Here is an 18,022-nt window from a genome sequence, read left to right as displayed (position 1 = left end):
CCCGGGTCCGACCTCAATGGCCTCAGCCATCTAGCCTCCGTGATACGGCCGATAGGGCGAGACGAGGTCTGAGGTGTTGATGTTGAAGTTGTATTCCGATATCCTCAGTACGTCTTTATTGCTAGCTGAACTCCCGGCATCACTTCTAAATGATAGGCCTCGACTATTCGACGGGCATTCGGCCCGTTTATCGCCCCTACCCGCGAGAAGTGGCTGGGGCCGACCCTCAATTTTTTCGACCTGAAGCTCGGTTTTTTCGAATGAGAGTATGGTTGGTACCTTTCCCTCGATGGTCGCATCTCCGGTTCGTAATTTTTTCTTGACCTCTCAGAGCTTTTGCTCATATTGATGGGTCCTGGAGGAAGTTCGAGTTGGTCATCCTCTACCCGAATCTTTGATTCGTCTCTGTTATGAACATCTGCCCAGGTTACAGCCTCATACTCCAACAAGTTTTCTTTTAGTTTGAATGAAGCAGTCGAGCTCCGAGGATTAAGCCCTTTGGTGAAAGCTTGTGCAGCCCATTCTTCCGGAACCGGAGGGAGCTCCATCCGTTCCCTTTGGAAGCGATTCACAAATTCTCGTAACAACTCATCGTCCCTTTGGGATATTCGGAAGATGTCCGCCTTCCGGGCTTGCACCTTTTTAGCTCCGGCATGGGCTTTGATGAACGCATCCGAGAGCATTTCGAAGGAAGTGATAGAATGCTCGGGCAGATGACCATACCAGGTTAACGCTCCTTTCGATAGTGTTTCCCCAAATTTTTTCAACAATACAGACTCAATTTCATCCTCTTCGACATCATTGTCTTTTATGGCACAAGTGTACGAAGTCAGGTGCTCCTGCGGGTTTGTTGTACCATCATATTTCGGTATATCCGGCATCTTGAACCTTTTCGAGATTAACTTCGGAGCCGCACTAGGAGGGAAAGGCCTTTGAATGTACCTCTTTGAATCCGACCCTTTTAGAATCGGCAGAGCTCCCGGGATCTGATCCACCCGAGAGTTATACGTTTTCACCCTCTTCTCCGTTGAATCTACCCGCTTTGCCAAGGTCTCGAGCATCTTCAGAACTTCGGTGGACGATCTAGCTCCGGATCCGTTACTCTCGACTATCGTGTTTCATCCCTCATTGGTTCAGTGACTCCTTTTGACCTTACCGGAGCTGCCTTGTCATTTTTGCTCTGCAGCTGAGCTATTGCAATCCCCTGTTCGACTATGGCGGTCCCCTGTTCCTGCAACATTTCAAATATTAAACCTAAGTTAATCTCATCCGGAGTATCCGGTGTTTTCCGACCTTGAACCCGGGACAAAGTAATTGAGTTATGAGTATTCAAGGGATCGGTGGCGGGAAAGGCGACATTCTCCTGATTCACGGTATTCTGCCGGTTGAGGCCTTCCCTCGAATCAACAGAGTTTGGGTCGACTGGATCTGCAGGTAGGCCTTGTAACCCACTGTTCTCGTTTTCAGCCATAATTTCGTTGTTACTGACATGACCGGACTGTCCGCTGCTTGCCATTTTGTCCGTTTTTGTGGAAATTAGCAGATTCATCAATCGATGGGTAAAACAAGGAAGAAGCAAAGATTAAAAAACCACTATTATCCTAGCTCCACGGTGGGCGCCAAACTGTTTACCCCTGATTCGGTAACAATTAAATTTGTAAGTGAGGTATAGGATATGTGGATGAATTTTAATCTATTTGGTTGATGGGAAGTGTCTATGGATTTGTTTGTTGCAATATATGTATAGATGTGTGTTGTTGCTGTGAGAACGTGAATCGTGTTTGGTGATTTATACCAAATATATATATTAGGCAATATGTTATATTGAAGGAATAAGTAAAGCTAAATAACACCACAAATCCGGACCAATAATAGAGAGAGAGCTTCAATATATTTTTCTATGACAATGTTGAGATCTGAAAAAAGCTAACCCAAAAAAGGGGGAGAATGTCCTCTATTTATAGGTATGCCTTATGGGCCTTTTATGCAACACAAAAGCCCTTATGAATAAAGAAACCCTAAAAAAGATAAGGTAGGACTGTGCGGTCGTCAGTACAAAATGGCAGAACGGTTTCCTGACGCATGGCAACATCGCAACCGGTTAACCGGACCAACGAAAACGTTGATCTTGGGTCGGCGTACCCGGACCAACGGACACGATTTCCTTGTCTCGGGTCAATCGCATCCGGTACCATACCCTGGTGTGAGGAAATGATCGAACATGCTCGTGCCCATTTGGACTTACCCTCAGCTCCAGATTCATCGATCATACATTGACCCGATTTTTACCGTATACTGTTGTATGTCGAATTTCTCGTAGTGCTTATGTGTTTTTGTATGGGCTCAGCTTTCTATTTTATCCGTCCTAAAGTATGTTTTTTGTTCCTTCTTAATGGAACAGCCGACGATTACAGACTTTCTTTTCTGTAAGAGGCCTTCTATGGCTATTTTGTGGTGCTAGAGAACGGCTTTATGTATGTTTTGTCAATATTCATTGGCATTTCAAACATAAATAATTCAAAAACACACCCCAACTATCACTTTTTTTTAGTTTCATACCTAAACTATCGGAAGGTTGAGAAAACTACCTAAACTATCACTATCTAGTTTGCAAAACACACCTGAACTAAATGTGTGAACTCACTTTTCCAAAAGGCAAGTGAGTTTGAAATTTTATGAAAAAAATTATCCACATGGCATAAGTAATGCTATGGTGGTACCTACATGAAAATTAAAAAATAATATTTTTTTATTAAAAAAAACTGTATATTCTTTTTAAAATAACTGCATTTTAAAAAAAAAAATCAGCATTTAAAAAAAAATTGGATTTTTTAAAGAAAAAAACAAAAAATTTAGAAAATAAAAAAAAAATGATTGAAAAAATGGAAAAGTTGATTTAAAAATTCAGAAATCTTATTTTCTTTTAAAAAAATTAACTTTTCCATTTTTAAACAATTTTTTTTTATTTTCTATAATTTTTTATATTTTTTTACAAAAATTATTATTTTTCAGTTTGTTTTTTAAAACAAATAGTTTTTTTTTTTTTAATTTTCATGTAGGTGTTATTGTGACATTATTTAACCACGTGGACAACACTTGACAAAATTTTTATATAAAATGGAGTGTAGATCACATGCCATTCAATAATAATTTGAGGTGTGTTTTGCAAACTGGATAGTGATAGTTTAGGTAGTTTTCTCAACCTTCTGATAGTTTAGGTATAAAACTAAAAAAAAAGTGATAGTTGGAGTGTGTTTTTGACCCTTACGCTTTGATGATGGAATAATATCGGTTCTTATTATAACCTCGATTCCAGTACTGGTACATTCGCATTATGAAGCATGGTTCGTGTTCTATATCTAATATTCGGGGTGATAAAATTAGCCCATGAAAACTTGATCGTCCAACTTGCCCAAGTTTGAGCTGCCCACTTATTGGCCCAATCCATTTTGACTCGCCTAATTCAACCCATTTAAAAATTGGACTGATATGTAATCCAAATTAACTCATGAGAAACCTTGTCGAAATATTTTTAAAAAGACTTTATTTTCGTTTGATATGCTAAATATAGCCATAATGAAGAAAAAGTTTTATTAGGTACTTAAAAAATTATCAAAGAACAAACAAAGAAATTAAAATCTAGTAAAAATTAGGCAGGTTGGGTTATGACCCAATTTTTAGCCCATTTCCACCCAAATGACCCGCCCATTTATTAAATCAATGCATTCTAACCTGTCCAAATTCATCCTAACCTTGCCCATTTGACACTCTTATCTAAGATTTCCAGTATAGACTTTTGAAACCACTTAGCGTAGGCATCATATAAACATACTTGAGGATGGACTAATGCTTCTCTCTAATTTACCTTCCTTATCTCTGAAGTGATAAATTTTCATGGTATTTCTAATTTTTTGTACAAGCGCTAACATTTATTAGCCAAAACAAATTTGAAAAATAAAACATGCATCCGAAATCTATGTTATGTAAATACACTAAAGAGAGGGAGGAAGTAGAGGTGAATCGAGGATATGAACTTTAATTTATGGGTTCGGGATCCTTGTACAGTGACCTTAAGTGCTTGTTATTGGATTTGGATTTTAATTAATATTTGTAATTAACAATATATAATTTCGCAAAAGCTACAATTTTAATTGTTTCTTTATTGATAACAGGCGACTGCAGTAGGAATGGAAAGTGAGCTAATTGGTAAAGATGTTGATGGATCTGCTTTTGTTAATTTGTTTATGGATCATTGGGCTTTATGGAGAAAGTTTTATCTGGCATAGCACTGTATCTTCTTGAATCATATGAAAGTAAGCATCCAAACAAAATATTTGCCCTTCAACTTCCAATCAATTCACCTAGTAACTTTCTTTAACGAAAAATGTATTTGGTCGAAAAAATCGTGGAACAGCAATTCCCTTTTGATCAATGTTTATGGTCTGAATTATGTTAATGTTCAACCTCTTTCATCACCATTCCACGTCTTTAAACTTGGTTCTCTATAGCCTTGCCCAGGCAGAGGCGGACCTAGGATTTGAGCACGACGGGGCACCATTATCTTTAGTACGTCAATTACTAGCGACAAAGTTATATGTGTGACTCTTAAAAAACTTATCGATTACAATAGCAAAGTACAAACTTCAATATTATCAAATAATTAATTTGGTACTAATATAACAAAAATACATCATCAACTCATACTTGAACTCGACGCGTTTTCATTTGAAAAATAAAAACAAACCTGACTTTTCAAGGCCTTAAGTTGATTATACAAAATCCCAAATTTAAGAATATGATAAGATTTTAGGGCTTCGTATAAGATAATACAATTTTTAATTAAATTAAATCTATAAAGTTATGTATTCCCCAATCCCTAGTAATTAAATACTATTATATACTTATATAATAAGTAATCTATATTAATCACTAAAAAAGAAGGGAAAGCTTTACCGTAAGAGAAGTCCGATCATTGGCTTGAATTCGATTGCCGGAGAAATTAATGAATATCGATAATGGGTGACGTTCCTAACTTAGTGATTTGTGAGAAAACTTGATAATAGAAGAAGGGTTTGAGAATGGAGAGAGCCAAAGGAGTTTTTTTTTTGCTTATTTGCGGTGGGAAAAGAGGAGTGGCAAGTGGGAAAAGATCTTTTGGAATTTGGGGCTTTTGAGAGGAGGGATTTAATGAAAAAGTAAAACGGAGAGAGGGGGGGGAGGGGGGAGGGGGGGTGGGGGGTGGGGCCTAAATAATAAAAAAAAAACTGCATTAACGCATGTTTGTACAGCAATTTACTGCATAATTTATTTATTTTTTAAAATAATGGTAGGAGCCGAGATTCGAACTCGAATCACGACCAGTGAACATCAACACATGGGCACTCCTAACAACTGAACTACTTTAGCAATTATATTTGAGGGATCCTTTTAAAATATATGATAGTTATTCAAAGTATATAAATATATGTATATAGGGTTTATTCCGGTGTTACGGGGGCACGTGTCCCCCACTCTTCAAGGTGGGTCAGCCCCTGTTCCCAGGCATAAATCTTTCAGGTGTGGCCCAAACCTTGGTTTAGGATGATAATTGAGACACATGTAATACTCCAAATTAGGAAGAACACAAATTTTAAAAATTGAGGCAAAGAAATTAAATATGGAAATATTAGGTTACAATTACAAATAATCAACGTGTCTTAGCAGTAAAATGAGATATGAAAGATGAGATGGCAATTATTTTGCAGTTGCTTCAAATCTAAATCAAGTTCCGAATAGTTTGTACAACAACTAAGCAGTGTTTTTTCTAAGGCTTATCAATATTGAAGACAAGTTATTTTGTATAAACTAGATAGGAAGACGGTACAAACTTGCCCCTGAAGTATGCGAGAGATTCAAATTTACCCTTTAGTTTTTAAAAAATTAATCCTTAATTGTGTGACACATGATATTACCGGCCGCTAATCTTCCACCATTTAAAATAAGGGCAAATTTGTTCCATTTCACATAGTTCAAGGGCACAAAATTGATAGTCATCAAACTATGGTTGACATCTTTAACAGCACCTCTCTGTAAAAGCTAAATGAGATCTAAACGTCAAATGTTAGTATATACATATATAATAACACCTCACTATAATAGTCATGAAATTTCAGAAAAACGTTATCTCTATAATGAGGTTTGACTGTATTTATAAAAGCATATCATTAAAGATAAAATAAGATTTTTATCTAAATATATCATTCCCTTTTAAATAGATTATAAGATAAAACCAAATAAAAATTGTAAGTACATAAAAGTAAATAAGGGAGTAAAACTTAAATGAAAAATACGAAACATTATCTTGATATTACACGTGAAAGTACATATCAGATGTGATGCACTAATTATTGAGCTAGTACAGTCTAAAACACTCCATTATACTTATCCGGTCACCGGACTGACTTACAGTCCGGCAAGGGAGAGCCACAAAGGCATTTGTTATGCAAATAAGAGTAAACATCGAAGCTCTGCAACTTCCCACCTTGTGGTATCTCTCCACAAAGCCTATTATAACTGACATTCAAATACTGTAACTCTAAGTCTTTCAATCCTTCTGGTAACCTACCATAAATCTTGTTATGGTTCAAATCCAACGATGTTAAACTCTGAGGGAACTCCAATTTGGAACTATCAAACTCCAATGTATTCCTGGACAAATCGATATCCTGAATTGTCTTGTTCTTCCCAAACAAGAAAGAAATATCACCTTCAAGCTTGTTTCTTGAGAAATCAAGTCTTGTAAAGTTCAAATCAGCTAAAAACCTTGGTACTGGTCCTGTTAGGCTATTATTGTTTTACCCCGAAATTGAATAATAAGTTAAATTTGTAAGTGAAGTATAGAATATGTGGCACTTTAATCTATTCTTTGATGAACAAAAAATGTACGTGTATATTTTGCTTATAAAACGGCTTAAGTAATGTATGAGTTGGTATGCTAATGGTTGGGTAAAGATGTTGGGGTTTATATATTTAAGCTAAGATTTTATATATATTCCATGCAATGTTGAATGAAATGATTCAATGAATTATTTAAGATGTAAACCGGACCAAAATCTGAAGAAATCAAAGTGAGAGAGAGTTTTAATATATATATTCAAAATGCAAAGCTCTTGGATACGAAAAATCGAGTCGACACTCAAAATGTGAATCTTTATTTATAGTTTTTACTACGGGACCTTCTATACATCATGGACCCACTTTTAGGATAAAAGAAAACCTAATATGGATAAGGTTGGGTCGTACGGTACGACACCCGTACGACCGTCAGAAGCAGGTGGCAACATGATCTCCCACACGCATGGGCGAATAACCGATTATCCGGACCGCGGCCACAATCAGAATGGCCATGAAGAAGACGGGCTAACGGCCACGACTGATTCCGCTATGTTTGAACCGGACAAACGGCCACGATTAACTCGGCATGGAGGGACCGGACCAACTACTACGGTTGAACCGAACAAACGACTTTAATCAAAACTTCAGATCAAGCGCTATTGTTTGCCTTCTTTCTTTTACCACCCTCGGTTTACACCGGACAAACGTTAACCGGTTTTTACCGTATACAGATAGTCCCCACACTTTCTAGACCGAGGTCATACCGGAGTAACGGGAAGTGGATGAATCACGAAAATCAGTGATCCCGTCGTCTCGTTCTTATCTTCTCGTTTTGGCGGGAACAGTTATCACCTCTTTCTGCCGTCTGCCACGTGTCTCACCCCGAAAGGTCGAGGTCTGCAACCGCCGTTACGCACGTCCTTTCAAGTCACGTCTTCATTAATCATGGGACACGTGGCGTTCGCCGATTGGTCGGGATTTGTAACCGCCTAAACCCATGCCTATATAAGGCCTTCGATGTCCTTCCTTCTTCAATTTTACTTCATCTTTCAACATTTTACCTCACTTTCTTTACTTCTTCATTTCCGTTCTTCATCACCCTCCTTTCCATCGTTGATTCCATCATTTCAACACCCATATTTGTCACTTAAATCGCTTGCAAAGAACTCGTTCCACTCAAGTGTTGCTTCCCTGATTGAAACGTTACTCATTTCTTCATTTGGCTTCATTTTCTTTACTTCACTGTTGCCATCTTCTTACCTTCATCCCTTTATCAAATTTTTAACCTCTTTCTCACCCATTACAAATGTCTGCCAATACCGAAACCACCTCCCAGGATATTCCCTCGGTTTCCTCCAGGAGCCGAACCGGTGTCTCGGTACCAAGGGGGAAAAACGTGGCCGAGCCTACGGCTTTAGATATAATGCCGATCAAACCCGACTTCAATAAAGAATTTGAAGCCGAGAAGCCTTCCTTAGTTGCGGATAGAGGGTATGACGTAAGGCTATACCCCTCTTCTATCACCGAGGATAAGCTCGATCAGGTCCGGACTGACTGCGGATGGGATAACCGTTCGGTGCAAGTGTTTGCTCCTGACCCGGATGAATCAATTACCGACCACCGGGAGGGTTTTTTATACGTTTACACTTATCCCTTCACGCTCAAGCTCTAACCTGCAATTGATCCGGTCATATTGGAGATGTGCCGGACCTATAATGTGACCCTTGCACAAATCGGTCCTATAATCTGGAGGACGATAGCTTGCCTCCGGTTGTTGGCCAACAACGCCAAGAAGTCATTCACGATGACACATTTGATCCGCCTTTATTCCCCGAGACGATTCCGGGGAGGCGTAATAAAATTAGCCAAGCGAGGCCGGAATCCGATCTTCTCAAAAATGGAGGAAGATAGGGATCGGGGCTGTTTAGAGCGTTTCGTTCGAGTGAGGACCTCGGACATTATACCGGAGGAGTACATGCCCTTCCCGGAAAAATGAAATGACAACCGTAAGTTTCTTGGTCCCACCTTCATTAATTTATCCTTATACTCTTTTACCTAATCCTTCGTGCTTGCGTCTCCCCTTTCCATTTCAATAGCCGTGGCATGGATACCCCCGGTCGTCCCACATATGAACGAGTAGGTCGAGGCGCTATTTGACCAAAGATACACACGAAGAGTTGACATAGGAAATCCTAGCTCGTGGCTGATGGGTTGCCTAAAATCACGGTAACACCACTTTGAGTTTGGGTATTACGTACTGTCTGCCTTTCTTTAATTTGAATATTATCCATAACCCTTTCAATTTTAGGTTTACCGAAGGGTTCAGTGAATCCCAGGCCCGGGGCAGCAAATGAGCAGGCAGTGCCGGCACCAGCGTTCGATTCGGCCGGGTCGTCCCGAATTATTGCTGCCGCCAGCAAAAGGCAAAGGAAGCCCTCGGATAAAGGAGGGAAACCAAGAAAAAGGGCTAGGAGCGACGTCCGGTCTCTGAGAGATGAAGAAGAGTCCGATGTAATCGTTCACCGGGTCGGAGTGGCCCCCCCGAATTTCCTGAGTCGGTCACCGAAGAGAAGTTGCGGAGTCCACCCCTTCAACCGAGAAAGGACCCTCCGCTCGGCTCGCCCCAAAGTGGGGAAGAAATACTTTACCCAACACCTCTTAGGTCCATTGAGTTTGTTGATATTACAGGTGATGTCTCCTCCGAGGAGATTCCCCTGCAAAGACCGAGGAGATTCGGACACGAATCAATCGGGCCGGGACAAGAGTTGAGTCGGCGACCGGGCATGCTGGGCACCGGCGGATGCGCATTGCCTACCGAGGACCCCGCTATCGGGTTTGAAACCTCTACTGGCGTCGAGCCGCCGGTGCTGTTCCAACTACCCCCACCGCTCCGAGGTCGGATAACTGACGACATGTTTTTGGACACTCCTCCGCGACGGGGGAGGCTCGCGGGTTTTCGTCATCTTCCCATCCCTCGGGTTACGAGGGGCGACTAATCGATCCACCGAAACCGGTGCGAGGGAAGGCCTAGTGCGCATCTTCCGCTCTCTGGTGTGGAACCTGGGAGAACCGCATCGACAGAGTTCACGTTCAAAGATTGCGGGCTTATCTCGTCCGGCGGGAGTGGTGTTACGGCCCTCGTCTCGGACTCGGACAAAAGGAAAATGGCCAAAATTCCTTGGCGTATTCCTCGATTAACGAAGGTACGTATGCGGCAATCGGGTAAGCCTTTCACCCCATGCCTTGTATAACTTGATGTGAATTTCTGGTTTTAGTTTAACATCTTTGCTTCTTTTACAGAGTGTGGTACTTGTTAATGAAGCCTTCATCCTAGCCCAACAAGAGGTTGATGACCTTAGGGGCCAACTGGACGCCCAAGGTCGGGAAACGGAGAAGTTCCAGCATCTTTTGCAAGTAAAAGAAGAGGAGCTGAGCAAAAGGCCCTACAAACCTTCGGCCCTAGCTGGATGCAACGAAGGCTGAGAACTTTCGATTAAAGGGTGAGCTATCCGGGATTGTGGAGAGGAACCGGCTTCTGGAGGAGGAAAAATCGGCCTTAGTCAAGATAACGCTCGGTTTTCTTCCAAACTTAGCGAGCTCGAAACCACCATTTCTCAACTCCGAGGGGAACTAGACTCGGTTAAATCGGATGCCGTCAGTATGGCCGAGAGGCACCGACGGCTCGAATCCGAGAGTGCTAAATATGAAGAGAGAATGAGGGTATTTGAGCAAAAAGCTGAGGACAGGGCTCGGATATGCGATGAGTTAAGAACCAGACTCGGGGAGACGGTAGAGGCTAATGATATACTCAAAGCTGAGCTTTAATCGGCCAATCAATACCGGAGTATCCTCGACGAAGAGAGGAATGAATTCTTGGTTAAGCGGCCCGGGTCAAGCCGATTGCGTGCTCAAAAATGTGAAAAGTCGCGAAGCCTACTCCACGGTTGTGGTGGGGAGCGGTGGAGATCTCGAGGATCACCTCGAGGAAGCCGAGCGTGGCTTTATCGATCTCCCAGCCTCTTATTCGGGAGGCTAGAAGAATCGAGGAAGAAGCAAAATAGCTTTGATTCCGACTCCGAAGACTCTGAACGGACAGAGTCCGAGCATTCTGGTTCCAGCCATACCGGATAGGCCAGGGCTTGTATTACCCTTTATTTTGCCTTTATAGTATTTTGAGCTTTCTCAAATTTCAAGTGTAAAAGATTTGTATATATATATAAAAAGCGTATCCTTTCTGTTGACCATTCTTTTGTTTGAATGTTTGTTACGATTCTTGTCCAAACTGTCGGTCTTTTCCGAGGATAAGTGAACATCGGAGTCGCTTTCGGACTTGTTCGATTAGAGTTTTCATCTCATCCGATATGATTTATCCGGGAGTCGAATAGAGAAGTTTGCCCGCGGGACTTACTTATGCTTTGTGAATTCAAACGTTTACGAATCACGTTAGTCATTTTTAGGGCCGATATTTTGTGGCTATTCCTTTTTTTTTATTAGGTTCGGGCACCTGAATCTCTGCTTAACCAGATTCTGGTGTAGCAGTCCCCATTCGGGGGTATTAAAATTTAGGCTCGGTTTGCTATGACCTTGTTGCCTTTATCGTATTTCGACTGTAATGCCCGGAACCGAACATACGGATAAAATGGTGCCTGATTTTCGGGGCAAAGTGCTTTACTAGGAAGATAAATCCGAAATGTAATAATTTGATTTTCAATAAACTCCAAGTACTTGTACATCATATGAGGACTTCATCCGTTTCTTCGTTTTGTCGTGGCAAATTCTAAGTGACACGACTCGCTCGATCGTTTGGTCCTTACATCAAAACCTAATACAGAAGGTCCGGCATTGGTTCTTGCCATAGTAAGTATTAGGGGGACACGATTCGCTTTTGATCGTTTGGTCCTTTCATCGGAATGTAATACCGGTGGTCCAGTCCATGAGATCCCAGCGGTGTCCGTTGTTGAACTTTTTCCATTTCCAACTAACCGGAATAAACCCAGACGTGGGTGCCATAGCCCCTTAGTGCTTATTCGAACTGTGAAGTCGGGTAAGCACTATCAAGCCCCCACTTGTAGGGTGTTGCCTCGAATATCCGGGTATTTATACTCCCTTCTCTTTTAGCAACACGTTGTACTAGTTGCCTCATTAAAAACCTTATCGGAAAACCCATTTGGGACAAAACCGGACCAAGGAAAAGAGTGCAACACGTGTTTTCAGACCTAGCAAGTTAACTACGTCGGGCACTCGGCTCTCTGCAAAAAAGAAAAGGTCAGTAAATAAAATAAAAAAGTCCATACCTCAACAGTAGTATCTCTTCAAATGAGCCACATTCCAGTTATTGCGCAACCGTTGCCCGTCCATGGATTCCAGCTGATAGGACCCTTTGCCCGTTATCTTGGTCACCTTGTATGGCCTTTCCAGTTCGGGCCCAGTTTTCCCTCATTGGGGTTCTTGGTGTTCAAGGTAACTTTTCGAAGCACCAAGTCCCCAATTTGGAAATGTCGGAAGTTACTCTCAGCTATAGTACCTTTCCATTCTCTGCTTCGGGTCGCAATACGGACTAGCGCGTTTTCGCGTAGCTCATCTGTGAGATCGAGTTTTACGGCCATGGCCTCCTCGTTTGATCCCTCAGTGGCATAACTGAATCGGAGACTAGGCTCACCGACTTCTACGGGAATGAGGGCTTCGGTCCCGTAGACCAACAAGAAAGGTGTTTCCCCCGTACTTGACTTCGATGTGGTTCTCAGAAGACACAAAGACTTCCAAGTAATACTTCCTCCAAAGGATGCTTTGATGTTTCAAGTCTCTTCCTCGGATTCAATTATTGTTTTGTTCGTAGATTCCGTCATGTCCATTTGCACACGGATGATACGGAGTTGACACAATTTTCTTGATCTTCAATCCTTCGAGGAAATCATTGACTTTGCCACCAACGAATCAGCCGTTGTCACAAGTAATTTCGGCCGGAATGCCGAACCGGCAAATAATGTGGTCCCATATGAAATCGATAACTTCCTTTTCTTATTTTTTCGAAGGCCTGCGCTTCAACCCATTTTGAGAAATAATCAGTCATAAACAAAATAAAGCGGGCCTTACCTGGTGCCCATGGAAAAGGATCAACAATGTCCATTCCCCATTTCATGAAGGGCCAGGGTGATATCACCGAATGCAGTAGCTCCCCGGGCTGGTGGATCATCGGGGCATGCCTTTGACACCCGTCACACTTTCGGACAAAATTCTTCGAATCTTCCTCCATCCGGTTCCAGTAATAACCGGCTCTGATGATTTTTCATACTAAGGCTTCCGCACCGGAGTGATTGCCACAAGTCCCCTCGTGCACTTCTCTTATTACATACTCGGTTTCACCGGGACCTAAACATTTGGCCAAAGGACCGAAGAAAGACCGTCGTATAACTCGGCCATCTACCAGCAGAAATCCGTGTCGCTTTGTCCTTAGCGATCGTGATTCCTTCGGGTCATTGGGGAACTTTCCATCTTGCAAATAGTCGATATATTTGTTGCGCTAATCCCAAGTTAAACCCATCGTGTTTATTTCAGCATGCCCGTTATCTATTGCCGAGTTCATCAAGTGCACCACAGTCCCGGGGTTAATTTCTTCCCCTTCGACCGAAGACCCCAAACTGGCCAATGCATCGGCCTCGCTGTTCTGCTCCCTCGGTACATGCTGCATGGTCCATTCTTTGAATCGGTGGAGTATGACCTGGACCTTTTCAAGATACCTTTGCATCCGTTCGTTCTTGACTTCGAAGACGCCATTCACCTGGTTAATGACCAGGAGAGAACCGCATTTTGCTTCGATTACTTCAGCCCCCATGCTCCGAGCTAATTCCTTGTACCCCGCAATCATAGCCTCATACTCGCTTCATTGTTAGTTAATTTAACTTGTCCTAATGGATTATAGATCACATCTCCGGCGTGGGTTTTAAGGACTATTCCAAGCCCGGAACCTCTAAGGTTCGAGGCTCCATCCGTGTGTAATAACCAAATACCCGACCCTTTTCCCGAGGTTAGCAGGAGTTTCTTCTCAACCTCGGGTACTATGGCCGGGGTGAAGTCCGCCACAAAGTCGGCTAAGATTTGGGACTTGATGGCCGTCCGAGGCTTATATTCAATGTCATATCCGCTTATCTCTATAGCCCATTTAGTTAGTCTACCCGATAGTTCCGGTTTATGCAAGATGTTCTTTAATGGATAAGTAGTGACCACACATAGCGGTGGCATCGGAAGTAAGGCTTGAGCTTTCTAGAAGCGCTACCAGTGGCTAATGCCAACTTTTCAAGGTGTGGATAACCAAGGTTTACGCATCCCCAAAGTTCTACTCACATAATAAATGGGAAATTGCGTACTCCGACTCTTCTCGACCAAAACTCCACTTACCGCCCTCGGACACGAAGGTAGAGAAAAAACTGCCGTCCACTTTCGGTGTATGCAATAAAGGCGGACTTGACAAGTACTCTTTTAATTCTTGTAAGGCTCTCTCGGCATTCCTGTCCAAGTGAAATCGTTCTTCTTCCTCGCAAGGAGAAGAACAGTTGACTTTTGTCCGAAGACCTTGATATGAACCGCCGGTCGCTATTCTCCCCAAAGCTCTTGCACTCCTTTGACGTTATTTACCACCTCGATATCCTCGATTGCTTTGATCTTGTCCCCCAAGTTAATCTCGATTCCCCGATTTGACACAATGAAATCGAGGAATTTGCCCGACCGGACACCGAAAAGCACACTTCTCCGGATTGAGCTTCATGTTATATCTTCTGAGCACGTCAAAAGGTTTCCTCGCAAATGTTTTAAACCGTCTTGTTTGGACTTAACAACCATGTCATCAATGTAAACTTCCATTGTTTTTCCTATTTGTTCTTCGAACATTCCGTTAACTAGGCGTTGGTAGGTCGCCCCGGCATTTTTTAATCCGAAAGGCATGACATTGTAGCAATAAGTACCGTATCGGGTAATGAAAGATGTTTTCTCTTGATCCTCTGGGTGCATCCGAATTTGGTTGTACCCGGAGTAGGCATCGAGAAAACTTAACATCTCATGCCCGGCCGTCGCATCGATCATTCTATCGATGTGGGGCATCGGAAATGAATCCTTCGGGCATGCTTTGTTTAGGTCCTTATAATCAACGCACATTCGAAATTTATTACCTTTTTTTGGCACCACCACTACGTTAGCCAGCCAATCGGGGTGTTTTACTTCCCGAATAAGCCGATTTTTTAAAAGCTTTACCTCATCCTTCACGGGCATGCTTTGATTCTCGCCATAGGCTCCGTCTCGCTTCACCGGGGGAAATCTCCCGTCGAGGCTAAGCTTATGAGTTGTTACTTCTGGTGGCACACCTGTCATATCTATATGCGACCATGCAAAACAATCGGCATTAGCTTGAAGAAATTTAATTAACTTGTTCTTGAGCTCCGAGGTTAACCCCGTGCCCAGGTATACCTTTCTATTCAGCAGATATTCAAACAAGATGACTTGCTCCAGCTCCTCCACTGTAGATTTTGTCGCATCTGACTCATCCGGCAAGATGAATGATCTAGGTATGTTGAAGTCGTCCTCTTCGTGCCTCTCCTTTGCTTCGTTGCTAGACCCGTCAACGGTAATTGTTATTTGGAATCCTCGTCCCCGGCTGACTCTTCCTTTTGATCCGGCTTTTTGAGTAGGGGTGATGATTCTTCGACCGCGAACATCTCTCTTTGCGGCGTGTTGTTCTCCCCGGATGGTTTTTACCCCTCCCATAGTCGGGAATTTCGTACCGATGTAATGTCGACGGCCGCAGCCTCTCATGCTATGTATCCACGGTCTACCCAGCAATGCGTTGTATTTCATGTCCCCTTCGATTACATAGAACACAGTCTGCTGGATCGTGTCATCAATGTTGACCGGCAAGGAAATCTCACCCTTCGTGGTTTCGCTCGCCATATTGAACCCACTGAGCACCCGGGCTACCGGTACGATCTGGTCGAGTAGTCTTAACTGTTCAACCACTCTCCACCGGATGATGTTGGCTGAGCTACCTGGGTCAATTAAAATACGTTAATTTGTGATTTAAAAACGAGAATAGAAATTACCAGCGCATCGTTGTACGGTTGTATAATGCCTTCCGCATCCTCGTTGCTGAAAGTGATAGAACCCTCGGGTATGTAATCCCTGCTGCGCTTCTCACGAAAAATGAAAACCTTAGCGCGCTTCATTACCGGCCCTCTAGGAGCATCTGTACCTCCGATTATCATGTTGCTTATATGTTGAGGGTCTACCAGTTCAATTCGTTTGTTTGACTCCCTTTCCTTGTAGTGGGTTTTTGCCCGCTCACTCAGGAATTCACGAAGGTGCCCATTTTTCAGTAAACGAGCCACCTCTTCTCTTAATTGGAAGTACGCTCTTTGGCTCTATGACCGTGAGTTCCGTGGTAATCACAAATCATGTTCGGCCCCGTCCGTCGGGATCCGACCTCAATGGTCTCAGCCACCTTGCTTTCCGGAACGCGACCCGCCGGCCGAGACAAGGTCCGAGGTGTTGACACTAAAGTTATATTCCGATATCCTCGCGGGTCCCCGTTAGCCGCCGAACTTCCGCATCACTTCTAAACGCGCTATTTGGTGGACGCCGGCTCTTCTATCTCCTCCGCCGGGAGAATCGGATCGACCGCATTCCTCGACTTCTCCGGTCTGAAGCTTGTTTTCTCTCGATCGAGAATACGCGCCGTATCTTTCCCTCGATGGCCGTATCTCCGGTCATAATTTTTTTTCTAGACCTCTCGATCCTTTACTTAGGTTTGCCGAATTTATGGAAGTTCGAGCTGATCATCCTCCACCCGAATCTTGGACTCGTATCTGTTGTGCACGTCTGCCCAGGTCACAGCCTCGTATTCCAGTAAATTTTCCTTTAGTTTGAACGAGGCCGTTTAACTTCGGGGATTAATCCCTTTGGTGAATGCTTGTGCAGCCCATTCTTCCGGAACCGGAGGGAGTTCCATCCGTTCCCTTTGGAAACAATTGACGAACTCCCGCAGTAACTCATCATCCCTTTGGGCTATCCGAAAATATCCGCCTTTCGAGCCCGAGCTTTTTGGTTCCAAAGACGAGCCTTTATGAACACATCCGCGAGCATTTCGAAAGAAGTGATCGAATGCTCTGGCATGGTCATACCAAGTCAATGCCCCTTTGACGTCGTTTTCCGAACTTTTCAAAGAACACGGACTCAATTTCGTCTTCTTCAACATCGTTGCCCTTTATAGCACAGTGTGTACGAGGTCACGTGTTCGAGGATCCGTCAGGCCATCATATTTCGGATGTCCGGCATCTTGAACCTTTTTGGGATCAACTTAGGAGCCGCACTTGAGGAAAAGGCCTCGAATATACCTCTTCGAATCCGTCCTTTCAATGGGCGGAGCCCCGGATCCGGTCCACCCGAGAGTTATAGGTCTCCGACCTTTTCTCGGTCGGGAAGCCTACCCGCTTTTCAGCCAACGTTTCGAGCATTCTCAATACCTCGTGGACGAGCTACCTCGGAACCATTGCTTTCGACCATCCGACTTCTTTTCCGGGTTCGGCAACACTTTCATTCTTCTCCGGTCGCTTCATCCTTCTTGTTTTCCGCAATCGGGCTATTGTTATTCCCTTGTTCGAATAGCCGCTCTTTGTTCCGCAACATTCCAAAAATAAGACGTAAGGTAATATCGTCCGGGATATTTGGCACTTCTTTCCGGGCCTTGTGCCCGGATAAAGTATTTAATCGAGAGTATTTAAAGGATCGGTGGCCGGCCGGCATCATTCTCCGGGTTCACAGATTTTGCCTAGCCGAGGCCTCCCTCGAATCGACGGAATTCGGCCGGCGGGATTCACCGGTAATCCCCGTAGCCCGATGTTCTCATTTTCGCCCACAATCTCGTTGTTGACGTGACCGGATTGTCCATCGTTTGCCATTTTGTCCGTTTTCGAGAGACGAACAAAGAATCGAAATCTTTAGACGTAAGAGTTGCAACCGAGATCAAAGACCACTATTATCCAACGCCCCACGCGGGCGTCAAACCGTTTTACCCCCGAAATTGATAAGTTAAATTTGTAAACGGCGATGGATACGTGGCACTTTAATCTATTCTTGATGAACAAAAAATGAATATTTTGATTATAAA

This window comes from Lycium ferocissimum, chromosome 4 (assembly GCF_029784015.1).
Source record: "Lycium ferocissimum isolate CSIRO_LF1 chromosome 4, AGI_CSIRO_Lferr_CH_V1, whole genome shotgun sequence".
NCBI lineage: Eukaryota > Viridiplantae > Streptophyta > Magnoliopsida > Solanales > Solanaceae > Lycium > Lycium ferocissimum.
Note: the sequence above shows the minus strand (reverse complement) of the source record.